The sequence below is a fragment of the Haplochromis burtoni genome, unplaced genomic scaffold (genome assembly GCF_018398535.1).
Source record: "Haplochromis burtoni strain Fernald_Lab_line unplaced genomic scaffold, NCSU_Asbu1 Contig_344, whole genome shotgun sequence".
NCBI classification, from domain to species: Eukaryota; Metazoa; Chordata; class Actinopteri; order Cichliformes; family Cichlidae; genus Haplochromis; species Haplochromis burtoni.
The window spans coordinates 130,958-148,033 of NW_024582705.1; the positions used below are offsets into that span (position 1 = coordinate 130,958).

At 39.0% G+C, this 17,076-nt stretch overlaps 1 protein-coding gene across 1 annotated transcript in view; it reads left to right on the forward strand.

Moving 5' to 3' along the window:
• Positions 1-17,076, forward strand: part of zswim6 (zinc finger, SWIM-type containing 6) — a 48,587-nt gene that overhangs the window by 9,548 nt on the left and 21,963 nt on the right. The gene's annotated exons all lie outside the window — the stretch shown is intronic.

The window sequence follows — 17,076 nt, forward strand, 5'->3', positions numbered from 1 at the left end:
AAATTTAAGTATCGGTGTGCGTCTTTGCTGCGTTTGAACCTGCTCTGCTAGATAACGATTCTACCATCTGCTCTCATTATCTATATGTCTGTGCATGTTTGACTCTGGGAGAAAAGTTGTCAAAGTGTTTGCTTAGTCAAATTTGCAAAGTACCCAGACTGTGTGTGAAATAACGTAAAACCATTGACTGCTGTACCCATGACTATTTACTTCCTGTCTTTGCTCTGGATCTCCCGCCTACTTTCAGTTTATTATTCCGCCTCTTTGCATGCTCCACCTTGGCACTTTTGTCTGCATCTGTAATAACAAGCAAATGATCTTGTTCTCCTGGTCCAACTGTCATCTCGGGCTTTTCCCCAAGCTTCATCGCAGCTCCCAAGTTTCACTGACTCATATATACGAGAGCCTTGGAGCTTTAAAAGTACGTCATGTTGAAACTTGGACAAGTAGAACCAGGTTTTAAGGCTCGTCCTGAAACTATTTATCTGAGGACTTGAGCTTATTGTTGATCTAATGTGAAAATATTTCCTGATGAAAAGACATTGAACGAACAGTTTACTTTTCAACCATAAATACCAATCATTATGAAGATTGGCTGCCTATTGTTTGGATGGTGCAGTGTTTGCTGGACCAGACTAGCTATATGAACTCTGTACTTTGTGCTGAAGGAAATTGTTATGTGTTGTATGCTGTTTTCTAAAACCAGCATACAACAAAAACAAAACCAGTAGAAGCTGAAATATCTCATATGTCAGTTTCAAACATACAGACTCTTACATATTCTTTACGCTCTCAGGTGTCTTTCATAGAGTCGTTTACTGGGAGCCATTTTTCTGTATTGCCGTTTTCAAATGTTCTTGTATTGTTACTTGAATTAGGGATGGGAGAACTAAATCATATTCTCAGATTCTTAATTAGGAAATGTATTTTCCTAAACTCTTTCTTGTTTTATACCACTACATTTTATACCATTTCTACTTCAATTTTTTTTAAGTTAAAATCATTTAATACAGTATCTGGCATTTTTATATTCTTGTATGTTATGATAGTTTAATCAATTGACTTTTAAACTATTGGTTACAGTTAAATCAAAGACAACCCAATTATTTTCAGCTTGTATGACTTCATTCATTCATTTATATCTTTCACAGTAATACATTAAAATACATTTTATATAAAGAAATAACATTTTTCTCTTTTATGTTGTCTCATCAAACTAATATTCTACTGATGATCCTCAATTGCATTATAGAAGAAGCTAGTCAAAGCCATTTAAAAACACTGACTAAGAAGCTAAAAGGGAATTGATTTAAGATGCAGATTCTAAAACCAGCTTTAGGTGGTCTTTAGTATTTTTCACTTTCACTTTTTGTTTTTAATTTAGGAGAGAAACTCTTGAGTCTTTTTGTCCATCCATGCCCTAATATTACATAGTATATTTTTCTTTCTGTTAGACCATCAAATTGTAGAAAAGCAGTTTGTACTGCATGTTTTCTGTCAAACATGACAACTATAAAGGAGTGACTGGGTGTTCATACAACCGTTAAAGTGGTGCTCTACATGAGACTGCTCTTTTATGTGTAGAAACACCTGCGCGTGCGTTTAAGTGATAGCAATATGATGAAACTGTAATAATTTGAATGAACCTGTCTAGCAGTTGCTTTAATTGCTTATACAACTTCACCTCAGGGATGACACAAGTTCTCACAAGCCCTGCTAAGTCATCCAGTTTATTTCTGCACAAACTGGGTATGCCTGGCATGCGTCTACAAGTTGAGTCATTGTTTTCATCTGTTAAAGATGAGTAATGTCAGTACTTGCGATGGAAACGGGATGCACTTGAAAACCGCATCGACTGGGCTTTAATGCAGTTTAAAGCAGGGAGCGGCGGCAGAGCAGGGAGGGAGGGCTGATTAGATGAATGTGTGCAACTGCACGCCGGAGAAGTGTTCCAACTCCCTCTAAAGTAAAAGCACAGAAGTATTATCAACAAAATGCACTCAGAGTCCTGAAGAAAAATTACATCATTTATTCTGATACAGTTATTGATATTTGAAGATGACCAAACTTCTTCTTTTATACTTCTTTGGTGCTACAAGATTTTCTTATTTACCTAAATTCACGCTCTTGTGTTTTCCCCTTACTTATCTATCTTTTCCTTTCTTTCTTCTTCCTTTCAACCCTGTCTTTTTTTTTTTTAATTGACCAGAAGGTAATGTATTAATTAGTGAGGTTTGGACACACTCTTTGATTGCACTCTAGAACTTTATTACTAGCTCTTTTAGATACAGTAGTTTGGTTTTTCCTCGGAGTGAACACTCATTGGTCCTTGAACCTACCCTAACTCTGTATTTTGGATAAAGGCAAAACAGAACTTTTTTTTTTCAAAATTTATTTAAGGGGTAGGTTGAAATACTTTTGATGTGTTACAAGAATTACATACAGTATGATTGCTCAGGTTTACAGCTAGAGTTTGTGGCTGTGACTGATGATGTCTTATATCTCAGGGTTAAAAGTCTTGGTTTTTTTTATTTGTGTGTTTTTTGTTGTTGTTGTTGTTTTTGTTTTTTTGTTTGTTTTTTTTAAGCAGTTGTTCCAAACCCCAATGATTGATTTTAGAACCTGGAAATGACAATTTTCTGCCGTTCTGTTCTTGCCAAATGACCTAAAAAATCAATTGATTGCCAAAACACTTGCCATTTGAGTCTGTTTCCGATTAACGGTTTAACTAACCATAGCCACTAACCAAAGATGTAGCAATGGAATAAAAGGAAATGACGTGGAGTAGAATTGCAAAAGAAAACATTCTCATGTAAAACACTTTATTGTGTTAAAGGAGAGTGAGTTAGTACTGGTTTAAGCAGCCAGTGAGTAGCAAGGCTGCTCCAGCTGGTGACTGAGATGCAGAAAGAGGAGGTGTTCAGACAGATAGCAGAGGAACGGCGAGACAACAGAAACCAAAATACCTGCAGAGTGATCAGTTGGACACTAGCTCGTTGTGATTATAGTGTTGTTTATTTTACAGTCCATTCACACCTGCTCTTTAAGCACACACATATTCTCGCTCCAGAAATGTTGAGCAAGCCGTATTGTGTGTTTAACCCAAACAGAAATGAGGCTGAGGGTGTGTAACTCTGGTTTGATGCGCTGCCATGATAAGGTGTGACCCGCATCCTGTTTTGACAGCGAGGGGCCCCTCCTCTGCCGTGACGCTGTAGGAAAGCATTCTTTTCCTCCTGGAGGCATGCTGTTTGTGACGTTACACTATGACAGTTAAACAGTTGGTCTGAGACAAAGGCAAGAGCAGGGCATGTCGTCAGGCTAACAGTTCAACACACATGTTGCATTCGATTTTAGATTGAGTGTTGATTTATTTATATATGAACAAGTAGAGCATGAACCACTGCTTTAAGAGCACAGCCTGGTTTGCCATTCTGTCTTTTGATGGGCCTTTAAATTGCACAACAACAACAACACATACACCAGTGTGTACTTATATTAAAAACACAGATCAGAATCTCCAATAAGGAAAAAAATAAAAGCTTGAAACATTGAACTCAACAGTATACATAGAGCGTTTATGTGATGCACAGCATGCTTACATACCAGCGTCTCAATGCAATGTTTCTTTTTTTTTTTTAGAAACTTCTAAACTTCTAAAGTGTGTGTGTGTGTGTGTGTGTGTGTGTGTGTGTGTGTGTGTGTGTGTGTGTGTGTGTGTGTGTGTGTGTGTGTTTTCTTTTTTCCCCCACTGAGAATAGTTCAAGCAAACTCAGAGGACATCTGCATCAGCTGAACAGCATTTAAAGAACACAACTGTCATAATGATTCAGAAACTCTGAGTCATCATTTACTTGAACACACAGTATAAGGGAACTGTGCCCTTTTAGTTCTCTCTTTTTGATGTCTCCGGGTTTACTTTGGTAGAAATGTATGCAAACACAGTGTGTGAAAAGTGAGATATGAAAATACGCTTACTGGAAAGGGTTGGCGCAGCCACATTTGGTTTGGTTTAGTCACTTATATCGTTCATGTGATGCCGCTTCAGTGATGCTCTTTTGACTTGCAAGATGCAAATGTTAGTAAAACTCAAGAAGTCTTAGTTGCGTACATTCTAAAAGAAACACCTGACAAAGGCAAGATCTGTTTTAAATTTACTGCCATATATACACAGCCTGTATTGCTGTCGTCAGGGTTTTTGTAACCTCAAGGAATCAACTGGTGTTAGTGCCGAGGTCAATGGTCACAGTGCTTCCTGAAAAGAAAACCTTGTTTGCTGGTGCTGCAGAATCTGGCAGACTAGACTTTGCACATATACTTTAAGGTTTTTTTGTTGGGGTTTTTTGTGGACATGTTAGACTTTTGGTTTAGTTCACCCTTTAAAGCTTTGCACCACCCACATATTTCATTTTCACCGTAGCGAGTAGAAAGAGTCATTATTGGTGTAGTGGTGTATTTAAAGATGACAGTCGGCAATCTCCCCTGCTCCCCCAATGATGACTTTTAACACCTCAGCATATATCAATAAAGATGTGGTTTGATGGCCATTAGAATAGTTTTCGGGATTTTCTGAGGGTAGCTGCATGGGCAGAGACCACCCTTGCTAACGCAAACCACAACATTCTGTTCTATAAGTGCGCCTGAAGTGTGACACAAAGAGCTAATTTCCGAGCATTCCTTATAGAAGGATTATTTTTGTATGAGTCAGTTTCTTCTGTTCTAATGGTGCTTTGAAATGCTTTTTTTGGCTTTATTTGAGTGGGAAATGTGAGGGATAATTCTGTATTTGTTTTAAATGTTTCAGCTGGTTATAGGGTGCACCTGGTGATAGTACTTTATTTATAAATAGAAGTAATGATAGTTTCAATATCATAGCGTACTAACAACATTCTAGCAGGGAAATTCCTGGATATAAAAAAACAATGTTTCCAGTGTTTTGGGTTTTTAAAAAAAAAAGTATTTTCTTTATTTGTGTTTGGGCAAAGGAAAGTGGAACGGAGCATATTATTATTATTTTTCCAAAACTGACAAACAACTGGCTGTTGACAAGTTGTTCAGCGTAAAACTAGAACACCTCATGAATTTTCTTAGCTCTCATGAAGTCCTTATAAGACCTTATAAGCAGCAACTTAGGCCTCCGTCTCAGTCACACAGGCGTGGACACCGTTTGGCGAGTTGGCAGCATCAAACCGTCTAGGACAAATTTGTATTCCCCAACCACTTGGTGGGTGGTTGATGGAGGTTGCTGGCTATTGCCACGGGAAATTGGTTGCAAAGAGGTTTTGGTTGGAACTAAAATGATAGTTTAATTTTTGATATCAAAAGGTTATTTCTCTCCGGGCCGTGTTGGAACTTGAAAAGTCGCAGCAACCAGCACATTTCAAAAGGTGCAACTTTCAATTTGAAGGCTAATGTTCTTCATTTCCAGTTTGGATCACACTTTCACACTTGTCACAGTTTCACTACTGCTTGGTGAATAGTTTGTGACTGTTTGGAAACAAGTAGGTGTCTTCTATTTGGCTGTGGACTGTGGTAACCTGCTAGTGACCAGAACAGTCACAAGCAGGTCTTTGGTACAGCACCATATATCTCTTTGCGAACAATTTCATGCTCGTAACAGCCCCCGACCTCCAGCAACCACCAACAATCACTTCCCAGCTGGTCCCAGATTACACACATTTTACTGGTGAACTGTGGTTACCAGCAAGTTGATTTCACATCAACTTTCAGTGACTGGTGGTTACCAGATGGTCCCTGACAGGTCTCTAGGCTTGTGTAACTGAGGTTGAAAAACGCCATGAGTGCCATTGAAGGTCGTGGGAAAAGAGCTATATTTTTTCCCCCAAAATAAAGCAATCACAACCAAATTTGAGTCCTCTATGTGTAAGAAAAATAAGAATAATGTAAGTATTGTAACTTTTAGATATACTTCTGAGCCTCGTACTTTAACGGAGCACTAAAATTTCATGCTTCATCTTGCTATTCTTCTACCCCTCTCCACAAGACACTTTTTCATTACTAAGGCATTGCTTACACATGTAGTGTATATGTATTGTCGTCTTTTTCCCCCCCTTTATTTTCCACTTTATTTTCTTTTGCAGTGACGGAGACAATAATCTCAGGAGATGGTGTGTACTGATACAGTTAAGGAAAATGGTGACATTAAAGAGAAATGAAAATGCAGAAACAGCTGGAGTTGCACCAGCACAGTCCCACCGGAGCAAAAAAAAAATTCAACTTATTTTTTTTATTTTTTTATTTTTTTGCCTGTCCCGTTTGGCTCTTTTGCCATCAGAATTGTTGTCTAAAGGCAAAGAAAGATGCCCAACGGATTTACTTTACCAAATTGACCATCTCAGCCTTGCCGTAATGGTCCATTTGATTCACCTTTTATTGTTTATTTTATTTTCACTTGCTGAATATGGGACAGACTTGACTGGGGGAAAGAAGGGGAGAAAGAAAGAGGGAAAGAGAAACAGTTGAGAAGAGGGACGGGGGAGAAGGGCAAAAGACAAAAACCAACAGAATGGGCAGCAAAAAAAAAATAAAAAAAATGCATATATCAATCACCTGGATCACCTGCTGAGAAAGAAAAAAGAAAACAAGCAGAAGAGAACAAGAGTAATAGAATAAACAACATCACAATGATATATGGGAATATGACAGTAAATACTAAATATTACACATTATTGTGCAAAAATATTCAACTTAACTCTAAGTTAACTTTATCCGCTCAGTCTGAGCTGCCTCCTCTTTCCACATTGACTTTTTTTCTTGGTTATTTTTGGTCATTGTCGTGGTGCATGTGGTCAAAGATACAATGTTAATATTTTAGAGGACTGAGTGTTCCTCGGTAACTGTACAGCAGGTCATCTGCTAATCGGAAGGCTGGTTGTTCAAGCCCTGGCTGCTGCTGTCTCCATACCAAATATCCTTGGGCAAGATACTAACCCCAAGTTGCTCTCCGATGCACCCGTCAGTGTATGAATGTGTGTGAATGTTAGACAGAAAGCACTTGCATAGAAAAAGCATCGCAAAAAGTGCTTGTATGAACGGGTGAATGAGGCAAGTTGTGTAAAGCCCTTTGAGTGCAGCACATGTGTATGAATATGTTGCGGCCATTTAATGTATTGGGGTGGCATCTGAATCTCTATATGTATATTTGATCTTCTGCCAGTTTTATGTCAGTTTAACTTGGCATTAAGACTGCAAAGACGGTGAAGCCAACCTAAAAGGAGGCTAATAATAATAATGATGATAATAATAATATCCCTATTATGTTTAAAAGGAAAGTAACATTCTGTAATATAAGTAGCTTTTAGAGTTAGATGAAAAATGTGATCCTAGTTAATGAAACACACAAGGGGTAAATGGCTAGCCTTACTGGATGCTGTCATGCTACATTAAAAAATAATATAACAAATAGCCTGAAAACACATTTCATAGACATTATGTCTGTGAAGGTTCTCAGTCATCCAGGTCATCGTAGTCAAAGGAGCTTGCAAAGAAAAGCGTCTGGACTTCTTTAAGTTGCTTGAAGACGTTTCACCTCTCATCCGAGAAGCTTCTTCAGTTCTGAGACCTTTTTGTTAGACCTTGGACCTTTTTGTTTTTAACTTAACCTACAGTAGGAGCAGTGCTGTTTATTGCAACATTAGGTTTTACCTTCTTTTTAAATTTAGCGTTGCTGAACAATACCAGCTCAGCTATATAAGATATGTTACAGAAATGCATAAAATCCTTATCTTATAGCTAATTTTATAGATGACTTAGGAAAGAGTTAACTTTGTCGGAAAGAAATAAGCCAGGAAATGTCCAAAACAGGAAATAATCCTGTACTTATGCCATGTTAAAAATCCAACTTTGTGTTAAACTGCATCCAGTTTCTGCTACCCATGCCCTGGTTTCTTCTTCATATTTAGCATACACACATAAAAGAAGTATTGATCTTCTTATCTAGCTCCCAGCTCTCAGTGTCCCAAAGTGTCAAACAAGTCCTCTCAGGTACACGGTTCACATAATATTCACTAATCACATCTTGGAAAACAAGATTTGATCAGCTACAATCAGATCAACATGTAAGCAAACACTAAAAGCTTGCATTTGATTTTATTTATGTCTTTATGGGATTCCTGAGCTCATTAGTGGCAGCAACGCTGCTCTGCAAGGATCTCTGTGGAGACCGTGCAGTATCTCAGGGGTGGGAACAAATGGATTTGGAGAGAAGAAGCTCTGGCTGCCTTGCTGATGGTCCTCAGAGGCTAAACAAATGACTTTTGCAGAGCACATCGGGAACAGACACCACTCAAACAAATGCTTTTAAATGGGGAAAGATGGGGAGGCAAAGATCCTCTTCTGTCCCTTTAGAAGCTTGTTTTCAAACCTCTCATGGCCATTATTTTTCATCTTAGCAGAGGCACACTTACTTTTAAAATGCTGGAGAAACTGCATGTTTGTCTGTCCATGATCCTCCATGGAGGAGCTAGTTTAATCAGGGAGTGAAACACTGGAGGTTGTTTTCTGAAGTATTTTCAACTCACAGCACCATGTGCCCTGTACTCTGTGTGACTTTAGACATTTATACTGTGTAAGAAGAGTCTCTAAAATAAACAAACACCAGAACTAATCGAATTGATTTAACACTGTTTAAGATTTAACTTGTAGCATTATCAGGAAAATCAGCTTCGAGTATCAAAAGTAGAGGTACTCATTACGAGTTGATTGGCTAGAAGTAGGCCTTGAAAAATCACTATTTGAAGGAAACCTAGGAACCTTTGGATTATTAACTATAACTACATGGTAATATTTTTAGTTTGTAACATCGATCAAAGGTCATTTTGTTTAAAATAAAGGATAAGGGTAGTGATGGTGTCAGGATTAATGACTGCGGGTAAGTTGAGATGTTGTGTAATATATACAACAGTTTAATTCAGGGCCAACGCAAAATGGGTTGGCCCTGAATTAAACTTTTCTTTACAGAGAAGCAAGTTTCACTGAGAAGAAAGGGTGCTGTCAATTCACATGTGACAAAGTGGTAAAACAGGGTGGGCCATTTATATGGATACACCGTAATAACATGGGAATGGTTGGTGATATTAAAGTCCTGTTTGTGGCACATTAGTATATGTGAGGGGGCAAACTCCTCAAGATGGGTGGTGACCATGGTGGCCATTTAGAAGTCGGCCATCTTGGATACAACTTTTGTTTTTTCAATAGGAAGAGGGCCATGTGACACATCAAACTTATTGGTAATGTCACAAGAAAAACAATGGTGTGCTTGGTTTCAACGTAACTTTATTCTTTCATGAGTTATTTACAAGTTTCTGACCACTTATAAAATGTGTTCAATGTGCTGCCCATTGTGTTGGATTGTCAATGCAACCCTCTTCTCCCACTCTTCACACACTGATAGCAACACCGCAGGAGAAATGCCAGCACAGGCATCCAGTATCCGTAGTTTCAGGTGCTGCACATCTCGTATCTTCACACCATAGACAATTGCCTTCAGATGACCCCAAAGATAAAAGTCTAAGGGGGTCAGATCGGGAGACCTTGGGGGCCATTCAACTGGCCCACGACGACCAATCCACTTTCCAGGAAACTGTTCATCTAGGAATGCTCGGACCTGGCACCCATAATGTGGTGGTGCACCATCTTGCTGGAAAAACTCAGGGAACGTGCCAGCTTCAGTGCATAAAGAGGGAAACACATCATCATGTAGCAATTTCAAATATCCAGTGGCCTTGAGGTTTCCATTGATGAAGAATGGACCCACTATCGTTGTACCCCATATACCACACCAAACCATCACTTTTGTTGTTCCAACAGTCTTGGAGGGATCCATCCAATGTGGGTTAGTGTCAGACCAATAGCGGTGGTTTTGTTTGTTAACTTCACCATTCACATAAAAGTTTGCCTCATCACTGAACAAAATCTTCTGCGTGAACTGAGGGTCCTGTTCCAATTTTTGTTTTGCCCATTCTGCAAATTCTGTGCGCCGATCTGGGTCATCCTCGTTGAGATGCTGCAGTAGCTGGAGTTTGTAAGGGTGCCATTTGTGAGTAGCTAATATCCGCCGAAGGGATGTTCGACTAATGCCACTCTCCAGTGACATGTGGCGAGTGCTACGCTGTGGGCTCTTAGCTGACTGATGTTTCTTCATTAGTGACAGTTTTCTTGCGTCCACATTTTGGCAAATCCAACACTGAACCAGTTTCACGAAACTTAGCAAGCAGTTTGCTGACTGTAGCATGGGAGATGGGTGGTCTCGTAGGGTGTCTTGCATTGAAATCTGCTGCAATGACCCGGTTACTGCGTTCACCAGATATCAACACAATTTCGATCCGCTCCTCACGTGTTAACCTCTTCGACATGTCAATGGCTGTGAACAAAGAGAAACTTGTAAATAACTCATGAAAGAATAAAGTTACGTTGAAACCAAGCACACCATTGTTTTTCTTGTGACATTACCAATAAGTTTGATGTGTCACATGGCCCTCTTCCTATTGGAAAAAAACAAAAGTTGTATCCAAGATGGCCAACTTCTAAATGACCACCATGGTCACCACCCATCTTGAGGAGTTTGCCCCCTCACATATACTAATGTGCCACAAACAGGACTTTAATATCACCAACCATTCCCGTGTTATTACGGTGTATCCATGTAAATGGCCCACCCTGTACATATCGGCTGCAAAGTGGCTTGTAGAAGCATAACAAATATGGACAGGCTGAAATAGCTTAAGTAGCACGCTCTATTTAAGATAGTGAGTTTGCTAAGTAGAAGAGTATCAGCTGATGGGACCCGATATTGGATCTACTGATCTCAGGATTTTCGTGGATCTTTGTCTAAGTCTGGTCTGAAGTAACACTGTGCTTGATTTAGCAGATTTGAAAATATTTTAATCTACAAAAAACAATATTCTGCAGTTATTCTAGATTTCAATATGTATCTTTATTTCAGTATTTGGATCTTTTAAAGTCCAAACAATTAATTTAATAATAGAGAAATCATTTACACTCTAATCAAAATAATAATATAGTCTTTTGCAATTCAAGACTTGGAAAAATGCTTGACTGCTATGTGTGACACCTGCTCTCATAGTCCTCAAATTGCATTACATGAAGGCAGTAAGGAGTGCAGCATCTCTAAGTGCTTTGATAGTTATGTTCTTAATCGATTCATCTGCTGCCGCTGCTATTAGAGTGGTATGTCGCTGTTAAAAGGCCGGTCTTTCTATCCTTTCACTGCCAGATTAAGTAATTCCAACTGCAGTGGTTCTTTCAAAACCATAAGAGTGTTTTCCCCATCCTTGCTACAGGCCAGACAGGCCTCATTGGAGCCTGAATCGCAGCAGTTAAACTCAAATATCAGCCTCTTTTTATTGCATGGTGAAATGGGCTTCCATGGTGTTTGCTGGAGTTGTTGTTTTTGGGTTGTTTTCTAATTTTTATTTTTATTTTTTCGGAGTGATGAGACCGTATGCAGTTTCTCATGCATGGTGAAGGTGGCTTCTTGTTTTTCTGAGAGTGCTGAGGAATTTCTGTCTGCTCAGTCAGAGGAGGACTCATTCAGCTGTGTAGTATTTCATCGCAGTTTGCTATTTCTAGAGTTCTGTTTCAAAAGCAGGACATTGGATACAAGGAAGGAGATCACTGTCTTTGGCTATAGTCTTGTTTTTACTTTTACTTACTTTTACTAATTACTTTTAGTCACTGTAGGGCTGTGAGAACTGGCACCAGGTATGACATTTATCGGCTAGCGTGTGAGGTTCACGGTGTGAGGAAGGAGCTTTTGGTGTTCACTTAAGAGGAACACAGATTGACCTAGTTAACTCAAATCCTCATTGACCTTATTTCAGGTTTGCCTCCATCAGCTCCTTTCAAGCCCCTTTTTCTAGCAGGTTAACTTATTGACAGTGGCTAACCCAGTCACAGGGGGTGGGGGCAGTGTACTCTTAGTGACACAGCCAGTCTTAGTGGGGAGGATTGCTTCAAGAAGGCCTCCTGGCATAAAGATTTTGCCAAATTAAAAACATGAATCATCAAGAATGAGATTTCCATACCGGATTGTCTAGGCCTGGGCTTACAACCTCTGCCTCCAGTTTTGTTGGCCAATGGGGTGCCAGTGGAAACTGTGCTCCTATTGGCCACAGACTAATGAAGAGGACAAGGGGGAAAGGCATGTTCAAAGACCGTTAAAGAGAAGGAAAAGGTCTTCAAATGTAAGGGCTGTGGTGGTAAAGGGAAAGAGATGTTTGTTATGATGGAGAGAAGGATTTGGGAGTGCTAGGCTAGGCAAGGGTTGGAATGGGTATGTAGTATGAGTATGTATGAGTATTATAAGAGGGATAGCTCAGGTTTCAGGCATGTGTAGAGGAAGTTTACTGAAAAAATTTGACAAAGAATGTTGATTATGGAGTTCCCTTTAATGGTTGCCACCACCATCAAGCTGTTAACCCTTTAAAGCCGGTCAGAGCGGACACGCTCCATTTTGCGTAACTATTTTTAAATCCCGGTAGCACTGCAACCACGTAAGCTAGCGCAATAATTTTTTTGCATATGAAACCGGAGGAGTTGTACTTACATCTTATGCCATCAGCTTGTCCTAGGTCACAGTTTCCTTCCACATATAGCTTTGCAAAAACTGCATAAAAAGCACTTGCAGCAACAAAAACAAATATTCCAGAAACACGCTTTGCCGATCCGATCAGCTGTTTGTAACACTTCCTACGTCCATCAGCGGAACTATCGCATGTCCGCCATGCCTGCCCGAAACCGGAAGTGACGTCATTTTGCGGAAATGTAGTTTTTTACCATGTGGCCTATGAGCCTATACTGTGTTTTTAAAAGTTATGTTTGACTTTATGACTTTCTGTGTCGTTTCTGGGATGCTTAGGACTCATATTGCACTGCTGGAAATATTTATTTTGATGCATATGCTGTTATTTTGCAAATTTGCACTATAATATTTATTTTCGTTTTTCCTGCAGTGTATAGAAATTGGTGTATTTCAAAAATAAAACTATGAAGACACTAAAATAAATTTCCTGTGGTGGGAAACTAGTTTGTGCAACTTTTTTGTATTTACAGTTTTGAGGGATAAGCCTCTTAAATTTCTCTAACTAGAAATATATGTTAAAAAAACAAAAACGATTTTAATTTTTTTGTAGTTTATTGCACTTTTTTGCAATTTATGTAATTACTATGCACTTAATGCATGCATATTATTAAAATTTGGGCTATAATGGTTGTATTGATGTATAGCAACTTGAAATGCTCCCAAAAATGGCTCCACAGCATGTAAAAATATAATATAAGCTCTGGCAGACTTGGTTCTATGGTAGGTCTTAAAGGGTTAAAAGAAAAGAAGAAGACCTTATTAACAGTGGCTCTTTCATGTACAGTAACATATTAAATACTAACTTTGTATTAAAATAAGAACTAGAATTAACATAGATTGTATTTCTTTTCCCTTCAGTCCAGAAAATAGTTTTTTCACAATATTATGTCTCAGCATTGTTGACCTTTGGTCTTGTCACCTATAGTGTGATATTGTGGTGTATTTAACATATAATTCAATCTGAAACAAGTTCATCTTTAAATACATTTTTTTTCAAGTTTCTCCTGAGATACTAAATTCACTAGAATGAGTCCAGGGGGATAAACCATAAACATATCGCTGACAGCTACTGCTATTGACAGGTGGGAAGTGTATATTAAAAAATTTAAAAGGAAGATAAAAAAAATGCCTCTAATTTGAATTCTGCAATTAATAATTTTGTTGTCTACAACTGTTTTAGCTTGAGTTATGTAGCTTGCCGATTAAGTCAATGTTCAAACTATGAGTAGTTTTAAATCTCCAGTTCTGTAGCAGTGGAGCATAAGGATTACGTTAACCAGTAAAAAGCCATCACCCACACCTGTTTATGATTCATATGGAAAACATGAAAAAGAAATGGTATTGTGAATGGTATTGCACCATAGCGCTTGTCAATAAGTTCTGTAGTGCAAGTTCTTAAGTGTAAGAAAAAAAGATCAGACTGGCTTTCACTCATAATGCAAGGAAATTGCATAATAACACAACATCCCATTCATTAGCCTTAACAGTTTTGTTATGTCTCGCAAGAAAAAAAAAAAAGATGAAATCATGAATTTGTTTGAAAAATTTGTTGATCCAATCAACTGCTAGAAATAATTAATCACAAAAATCGATTAGGATTAGTGGCTATACCATAAAGCCCTGAAAGTGCAAGCTGATCTAAAACCAGTAATTAAAGACAGATGGTGATGAGTCCACTGTGACTATCGATTGGTTGTTTACTGTTCCTTCCTACAGCCCCAGAGGCACCTCGGTATCTATGGGTGAGGGATTAGGTTCCCCATTGTCACCAGAACCAACACACAATGCACACACTGATAAAGTCAAGATACCACCTTGGCTGAAATGCTTGGCCACACTGCGGTGACTTACCCCTTACAGCCACAATTTCAGTGTGCAACAAAGCTCACAGTTGCTGGCACAAACACCTTCTGACGCTGAACTCTACATAGAGCTGAGCTACTGCTGTTTCACAGGCTAACATCCTATGCCTGTTTTCAACCACAGCCCCCTTCCTCCTCTATATAAGCCATCTCTATAGGATTCAGTGAATCCTATAGAGACGGCTTAACTGGGAGTGAAGTGTTAAACCTCAATTTTGCAAGCGAGTGTATTCAGGGTATCTGCAGCTCTCTTTATATCTGAAGAAGCAATTTTCTTTTAAAAGCAAGTTTCTTTTTAAACAGCATGTACAATGGCCCTTAATGCACTGAGGCGTATTCAGATGCACGAAAACAAATAAAGAAAGCATCTTCACTAATATGACAAGCACATATGCAGTATGTACTTGCTAAAAGAGGTTGGCTTGGTATTGAAAACTAAACCAGCATTATGTGCGGAATGTACATTGCAGATAATGCTAATAGCCTCCCACTATTTTATTATTTGGTCCTGCTTTTGGTTCTTTCTGCACATAAATATTACAAAATAAAATGCAAATATAGTATTAAATATTATTTTTCCCTAATTGTTCTAAAACAATTAGATTAAGCTGTTTAATCTTTGCTGGATTTCAGACAGAAAGGTCTACCTCAACACTTTTATTAATTGCGTCATCCTTTTTTTTTTCTAATATAATGTCAAGCTCTTTTGATCGTCTTCCTGAAACAAAGCCCCAGAGGCCTCACTCACATAAGGCTAGATGCTGGTTAGTGACCCCCTAGAAACCAAATTTCACAAGAGAAATAAAATTTGCTCCTGATTGGTTGGCGAGTGGTTGCAGGAGATTCCTCGCTGCCGCTGGGTGAAATTAGTTGCACAGGGGGTGCTGGACCAGCAGATTGTGGTGTTTGCCTGTAGTTTTCATAGAAGATGCCTACATGTATGCAAACAGTCACTAACTAACCACTGAGTTATAGTGAAACTTGAAAAAGCGTGTCGCAAACCAGAATCGGAGAACTTCAAAGTAAACGTTTTGTCTTATTGTTGAAACCAACGCTTCCAAAGGAGCAACTTTTACTTTAAGGATAAATACGCTCTCTTTCTGGTTAGTGTTTATTTCACTAACACTTAGCAAGTAGTTGGTGACCATTTGCAGATAAATTGACATCTTACGCACCGACCTTGGTGCAACTTAAAACTGTGAGGAAATGAATAGTGGTTGACTCTGTTTGTGACCTCTCTTGCAAAGAGTTGCAACCAGTTTCATCAACCAAGCAACCTCAAGAAGAACCAGTGGTGGATTCCAGGGCATGTTAGGTACTTGTACAGTAGAAGACCTCCATACCTTGAAATTACACCTCGACACTGGTGAACTGCAGTATCATTACATAGAAAACAAACCGGTAGTATGCATTAGTTCCAGGGTTCCCAAAGTGCCCCAAAGACCAATAGCAGTCCTTGAGATTTCATTCATGGAGAGCTCTTATATTTAGCAGCGCAGAATTAGGGGTAAATGTAACAATCACTTCTCTAGTGGTCAAAGTGGAATAAAGTAGCACAACAGTAACAATTACCCATGTAACTATCACCCCCCTAAATGGAAGTATAGGTAACATAAATATAAAAAACGTCTTTGCATTTCTACTGCATCACATCTCCAGCTTTAGTTCTTAAAATGCTCCAGACTAGTTTCCTGATTGTTGGGAGGGAAGGAGTTAAGTATGGTTGCTATGTGGTGTACAGAGCTGTATTATGCAAGCTGTGAAGAGCAGACAGAGAGAGCGAGGAAGTGCATTACAGAATGCTGAGCTCAGGGCTTTGGCTCGCCGCCAAGCAACTCCTGCATGTGCTCACTGACACACTCAGCTGAGGGCATACCGATTTTTCCAGCAGCACAGTGGTGGCCTCCTCCCTCCTCTCGAGTCACTCTCTTTCTGTTACGTCAGTGGTTCAGCTGTAGGCCAGGCATGACTGGGGCAGGGCGGCGTAACGGAGAGCACCACACATTTCATCTCGTGTGTGTGTGTATGTGTGTGTCTGTATTAAAAAAAAAAAAAAAAAAAAAAGACAGGATGTGGACTGGTGGTTGTGTGGTTGACTGAGTGTCTGCTCAACTGGAAAAGCAGAAAGAACTGAAACACCTTAGTTTTTTTCTTTTCTATTTCTATACAAGTTTCACTCTCAGATATTGTCTTGTAGTCCTTCCGCCTCTTTTGTTTTTTCTCACAAAGCACCATCACATCTGCAGACAAACACCTACTCTTGTTCGCTTCTTTTACCGAGCAAGGGAACATCCGATTTTGATGTTGCAACTGCAGAAGTTGCATTCAGCACTAACATTAATAGCTATAAATATGTGACCACGTGCGTCATAGCGATATTGCTGCAAATACTCATAGCTGTGACACAGATTTAGTGCTGTCCATAAAAACACTCGCGCCTCTCTTGATCTCTCTTCTTTTTAGTTTGATCTCTGGTTTCAAAGAAGTTGAGCCACAGATTTTACATTTATGATGTTATTCGATATAGGAAGGCTTTGAAAACATTTTTGCGTTTATTTAACAGTAAACAAATTTGTACTATGAGATTTGGTG